The sequence below is a fragment of the Ursus maritimus genome, unplaced genomic scaffold, assembly GCF_017311325.1.
Source record: "Ursus maritimus isolate PB19 unplaced genomic scaffold, ASM1731132v1 scaffold_23, whole genome shotgun sequence".
NCBI lineage: Eukaryota > Metazoa > Chordata > Mammalia > Carnivora > Ursidae > Ursus > Ursus maritimus.
In genome coordinates, this window is record NW_024424786.1 from 13,775,150 (window position 1) to 13,782,276 (window position 7,127).

Sequence of the window (7,127 nt, forward strand, 5' to 3'; positions counted from 1 at the left end):
ATACAGATATAACTTTCTTCAACCATTTGAAGCCATATGATGTGAAAGAAGAAACTGCTCTGGAATATAGAACTAGGATCAGTAGGTAAAGTGACAGAAGTTCAAATTCTTATGGCAATTTGACTTATTAACGAAGAATCATGGATTATCATACAAAACAGTGAAATTAGCAAACGCTTCCAACCAGATAGTATTGTTAGTCTCTCAGAGGATTACAGCCGAAGAGATTCTGGTATTGGACATTTTAGTACTGGAGTTTATGAAAAAGAGGGAGAGGTAGATCCTTCCCTTAGAAGTATAATTCATGATTCATGATTCCTAAGCTTTCTGGTGGAAAGCAAACCTTTAGTTGGCTACCCAAATATTTCCTGTATATCCTGCTTATTTTGAAAGACATTGGGATCAGTATCTGTACCAAGAATAACAATCTGGAGGAAAATAAAAAACACTATACTCATTAAATAAATACCCTTCACCTAATCAGAGACTCATCATGTGGTGGGATTCTAAGGAGCAAAGGTTGGTTGAGTCTATTACTCAAAGCTTAAGTTAAAGAGATCCAGAAAAGAGCAGAGTTGGGAGGTAGACAGATCTCAGCACTAATTAGGAACCTGAATCCAGAACATTGGCAAGGGAATTCTGAATGGGTTTTTTTAAATTATGGGACCAGAGCAGACATCAAATACTGGAGGCAGTGTTGGAGAGAAGAATGAGCCCAGGAGTGAGCAAGAAAGTAGATTCAGAGTGAAGAGAGAGCAGAACCAGGCCCGACTCTTTTCTAAAGGGGCTTCCCTGTGCTCAGCTACAGGAGAGCTTACAGCATGAATCAAGTGTTGTATGCTGTGTTTGGGCTTTTTTGTCTGAAAGAAGGGAACGAACCTAAAACAAGAGATCTGTAGGGGCTTCTATATTGCTGAACCAGTGAACTTATGCTGTTTATTTTGCAACCAATTTGAGGCTTTACAAGAGTTATAAATATGACTCCACCTCCTTTGCTCACTCCATTCCTTATTCCTGCGTGTGTATGTACATATATAAAATATAATATTATATATACATATATGTGAAATATATAATTCTGAAATACATAGAAGAAAAGAAATGTCGAAATTTGTTGTCTAAGTTAGATTAAAACCATATCGAAGCCCAACAAGTTGGCAAAAAAAGGTGTTTTTGTTAAAAATCATTCTTCCGTATGCCCAATGGGGTATAAAAACGTCCAGCACCTCATCCCAGGAAGAGAGGAAATAAGCTAGTTCAAGGTCTCAGTCCATTGGGATCATCCCTGTTAATCATTCTAATTCTCAGTACCCATGTGAAAGTGCATAGCTCTGTACCGTTTCATGACTTCATAAGGAAAAACACGAGAAGCTGCCCAAAGCTGCTCAAGCTTAGTGCCAAGAGCCAGAGGGCAGTGTCCTCCAATCCCTTGTGCATGGGAAGTCTACGGGTAGAAATTAAACAAAGACAGTGATATTTTTCCAATTATTGTAATTGTTTCTTGCCTACCTTTCCTTCCTTTTTTTCTGTCTTACCTGATTTCAAAAATAATTTATATTACCTTAAGGAAAAACACAGATGTAACAAGATCAAATTCCTTTAAACCAAAGGAAAATACAGAAGCCTTGTTTTTAAAAACTGGGTATGAATGAGGTATTTGAGTATAAATGTAGGGACAGAGAGGTGACGGCAAGGCACACACCAAAATAGGTACAACGTAGCCTCTGTCTCGAGGGATTTATGGCTCACCAGGGGGAATACCAATAATAATAATTATAATAGCAGTAATCCCTTTAGTTTGTACAGCAGTTAAGCTCATAAAAAGCTCTGGCATCCAAGGCCTTTGCTTACACAACGTGCCCTCGCGCAAATTACAAAAATGTGTCCCTTCCAGGTGGATAAATTACAAAAGTGCGCCCTTTCCTCCCAGCCTGTCTCAAATGGAGTTCCTCACCTGAACCACAGAACACCAAAAATAATTTCAGCAACTCTTCTCAGTTCTCCCGAGGATGGCGCGTACATAGTAGCATTCTAGATGTAGAGCGGGATGTTAATTAATTGCACACAGTGGATGCCTTGGGGCATTAGAGTTCGATTCTCTTATCAAACTCTAAATGAGAAGGATTCCTGGACACAGACTTAGATTGGACTTAACCCCTATTCTCTCCTTCATCAGCACACGTGAATATAGTGGCCCAAAGAGTTGCTTTGACTTAATAGTGCTCTGACTTGAATTCTGGTCTTTAAGTAGAAGTTAAATCATGACCCCTCATTCCCTCATTGCCTTTTCATAGTAAGTACCAAAAGAAGGTATAAAGAGGGTACATTTGTCCAGAAAGTCAAAAAGTGTTTTTAGTCCAAAAACCAAAAAATATTTCATGAAGAAGATGATATTTAGTATTTTAGCCCTGCCTCTGTGATATGATTCTAATTGTTGGAATGGGGAAGGAGAGTCCTGGTAAAAGGCCCTGAGGCATGGATACATCTCAATTATGCTAGAGTAGAAAGTTTGTGAAGGAAGGTAAGTTATGACAATATGATACAGGATTTCAAATGAGACTGAACATCTGGCAGGCACGAGGAATGACACATCCTCAGGAATGAATGCAGGGAAGAAATTCTAGTACCGGTGTGTATAATAGATTGAAGGACAATGACTTCAATGCTTTATACTAACTTTAACCTGTAACAAGCACTGCTAAATCTGCTTACGTTCCAGTAACAATTAATGTAAACTTGAGCGAAGAGATATGAGTGGGAAAGCAGCAAGAATACTGGTTAGGAGCAATATCCATAGTCAGACAGACTTGAGTTTACACCCCCACCTCACTATTTACTACTAATGTGAATTGAGACATTGTGCTTTCTGCCTCAGTTTCCACATTAATAAAATGAACTTTAAAATTGAAAAATAGCTGTCTTGTGGTTTATGGTTTAAGATACATCATGCATGTGAAAGCCCAACATATTGAAGTTCTCAGTAAGTGTGGGTGATGCTGATTAACGATGGGGGAGGAGAAGGAGACAGAGGGGGCAGGCACGGGGCTGGGTTAGCTGTGTGACTTGCCACATGATTGAATGTAAGGGATAGAGGAAAAGCCTGCAGAGCCGTCCATGATACCTTAAAACTTCCAAGTATTTATAACTGGGAGGATGGCGGTGGCAGTCATAGAATCAGGGCTCAGCCAGGGGCAAGTTCGAGTTTGAAAGGGAAAAGAAAACAATTGTGCAGACTTTTCGAGGACATGGTACAAGTTGATCCCGCTTCCCCAACACAAACAGAACCATTTAGTCCAGGCAGCAGACAGAACTCAGAGCTCCCCAAAAAAGACAGCACCTAAGCTTTCTGTGACCCTGTGGCCTCAGTGCCAATCCAGCTCCTTGCGACTTACTGAAATGTGGTCAACAGCCCCCCAGCGCTGGAGCCACTTGAGAGCTTGTCAGAAATGCAGAATCTCTGGCTTCTGGGCAGACCAACCAAATTGGGCTCCGTGTTTTAACAAGATTGCTCAGTGATTAGTATGCAAAATAAGTTTCTAGAGGCACTACTCCAGCCAACAGTGGAGGCGAGAAGAAGGAATGTCAGTTAATTAATCAGATGACTGAATCTCAATTGTTTACTTACTCTAAGGCTGTAATCTGATTAAAGGAATTTTATCATGTTTGTTGACTCCATGAATAAACTAAAAAATCACCTAGCCTCACTTTGCCTGTTTTGTTTCATTTTAACTTTACGGGCCCTGTATAGGTCTGGAAGAGAGGACCCCAAATAGGACATGTTCCACTGTTTAAACTAAATTGATTAGGAAATTAAAATAGTCACACATTTGAATTCCACAAAATAATAAAAATAATTACTAAGTGATGACATTTCTCCCTCATAAAGAGATGAAGACTTGACTCAGCATTATGTTCAGGTTTTGAAATAAAAACTCTTCTATTCAATTACTCAAACCATATGTTATATTTTCTTTAGCAAACTTGCCATCGTAAACCCATGCAGTTTTCTTTTGTGTGCTTCAGGTATAATCTATATTAGAGTTTTACATAAAACAAATTATCTTTGACAGTGGTAATTTAGAAGAAGCTTTCATAAAAATGCTACACCAAGACCATCTGGAATTGCTCAGTCATAGTGGAAGTATTTACTCTTATTGTCATAGCAGAGCAACTCTATTACATATTTTGTGGTGCATTCAATGTTGATTCGTAAAAATTGCTTCAGAAGCAGTTTCTGTTTTCCCTCCCGCATAAGGAGAAGAGAAAAATTTTAAATGTGGATACTGAGAACCAGGATTAGATTTTTAAAGACATACTAGATTAACCAATAGTTACCACTTAACGTTTTTGTTTAAAAGAGTCAAAAATCGGGGCACCTGGGTGGCTTAGTCAGTTGAGCCTCTGACGCTTGATTTCAGCTCAGGTCGTGATCTCACTGGGTCATGATCTCATGGGTCCTGGGATAGAGCCTTGAGCCTGGCTGCCTGCTCAGTGAGGAGTCTGCTTAGAGATCATCTCCCTCTGCCCTCCCCCCACTTGCCCTTGCACCTGTGCACACGCTTTCTCTCTCTCTCTTTAAAATAAATAAATAAATCTTTTAAAAAATTTAAAAAATAGTCCAAAATCATTACCCATATTCATCTTGTATGTACCTGAGCACCTATGAATTCATTTAAGAGATATTTACTGAACACCGACTATGTGTAAGGGTACTAGAAACTATGCATTGAGCACTAAAGAGGCAATGGTGAGCAAAAAAAGAAAAAGGAAAAAAAAAGTAATTTCTCTGAGGGAGCTTACAGAAACTGCACAAATAAAGTACAATGACAACCATGGGAAACGTACCCGATGCAGTGAGACTACATGTTATGGACATCTGAAATTTCTGAAGGTGACATCCTGAGAAGGTAACAGGACTGGTGAGAGACGGAAGGAATACATCAATCAAATCAGGTACTAAGAGTAGTAGAAATAGTGGTCAGGGAGCAGAAAGCAGCCAAAGAGTGAATTCCAGGCACAAGGAAGAAGAAAAGCCCTGTGGCATGCATGACACGTTAAAGGAAATAAAAGATGGCGTCACCAGGGCAGGAGCACAGGACACGGAGAGCAGCTTGGGATAGATGAGGCTGGAACAGCAGCCAGCAGGGAGACCAACCAGACCATTGTGGGTCATTTGAAGGATTTTACTATCTTATCCTGAGGATTCTAACAAGCTTGATTTAAGCAAAAAAGTGTCATTTGTTGTATTTACATTGATGGATTAGAAAGAATTAGAAGTAAATAAGGGAGGCTCTTCAGGAGACTCATGCAATAGTATCAATGAAGACTGTGGAACCTAACCATGAGAAAAAGTCTGTTTATTGCATGTTCATCTGTGATCCTTTCTAGGGCCCTTCTTCTCAACCTCATCTATCACTCTCTCAACCCCACAACCATGCATCCTACACTACTTACTCAGCTGTAAACGTTACATCTTTCTTTCCTCTGAGATTTTGATACAGTGTTTCTCCTACTCAAAATGGCTCTCTCCTTTCTCTGCTTCTCTCTTTCTTCCTTCCTTACTTCCTTAAGAACACTTTGCCAGTCCCCCTCAGGAAGAATTCCTTGTTTCCGCCTCTCTGCTGGCATTAACATGTTATAACAATTGAATATATAACATGTATCACATCGAGCAGTGATTATTTTTGTTTCCCTCCACCAACAGATCAGTGGCTTTCAAGCTGTTGTTTTAAGCCATCCAAAATTATTCAATGAACTCTTGTAGAAGCCCAAAATGTAAAACAGAAGCACAGGGTTTTTCAGCTTAAGCAGGGATAGAAGTTCCGTTACCCATCTAGATTTTCCTTGGAGAAGAATCCAAAATGATCCCAAGTTAGCTCTGTCTGTGAGGTCCAAAATGAATCATCGACAAAACACATCTTGGATTTAATATTGATGGAAGTGAAGTTACTTCCCAATACAGCTATGCAATGATACTAGAAAGCCATAATCTATTGCCTTTAGAATATTTCAGGAATCGGGCTAGCAGCAGTCTCTTTACCCCCAATAAACTCCAGGACACAAGTCAAACTCCGGGTATGTTTTTTTAAGGCATTGTCACTTGACTTGAGAAGAAAGATAAGCAGCTCACCCCATCCAACCCCATTTCGGGGGTCTGGGATTAAGTAAGGTAAAGTAGAACATTACTCAAGTCCAAAAACCCTCTCTACTGAAATTACCTCCAATAACAGTGCCTCTCCTAACTTCCACCCTCTGAGTATTATTGAGGAATTTTTTGAACTGAGAAGATTAGAAGGACCTAACAAAGGAGACTAAGAAGGAGCAATGATCAAATAAATCATAAGAAGAACCAAGAGTGATATCCTAGTTTTCAAGTAAGGAAGGTATTTCTGACAGGAACAAGTGAGCAACTGTGGCACATGCTGCTGAAGGAACGGAAGGCAAGAAAGTTCAGAAACTTACGGAGGTATTTGAGGAGTTGTGGTACAAATGGAAACAAAGGAAAGGAGAAGTAGCTGAAGAGGAAGGGGAGTCTTTTTTTTTTTTTTTAAGATTGATTGATTTTAGAGAGAGAGAGATAGCACACATGAGCTGGGGGAGGGAGGGGGAGAGAGAGGGAATCCTCAGCAGACTTCCAGCAGAGTCCGACCTGGGGCTTCATCTTATGACCCTGAGATCATGACCTGAGCAGAAGCCAAGAATCGGAAGCTCAACTGACTGAGCCACCGAGATGCCCCAGCTTCATCTCCTTTTGACCCCATTGTATACTAAACTATTTGCTGTCCTTCAAATGTACCACATTCTTGGCACTGCTCTCCTCTCTGCTTGAAATACCCTTAATCCTAATGAACCTTTAAGACTTGACTCTTGAACCCCCTTCTTGTTCTTTATCAGCCCCCTTTACCCACCCTGACTACCAAGGTATTCACACTCTACTCTGTGTTCTCATAGTACATTGAATATAACAACTTTTAAAGTATACTGGTGGTTCCATAACTGCCCTCTTTCCCTCACCACATTATTTAGTTCCCTGAATAGACAAACTCTTTCATACATCTTTGTATCTCCAGAGATTACTGTAGTGCCTGGCATACCGTATGTCCTAAATAACTGATAAAAATGGGGGG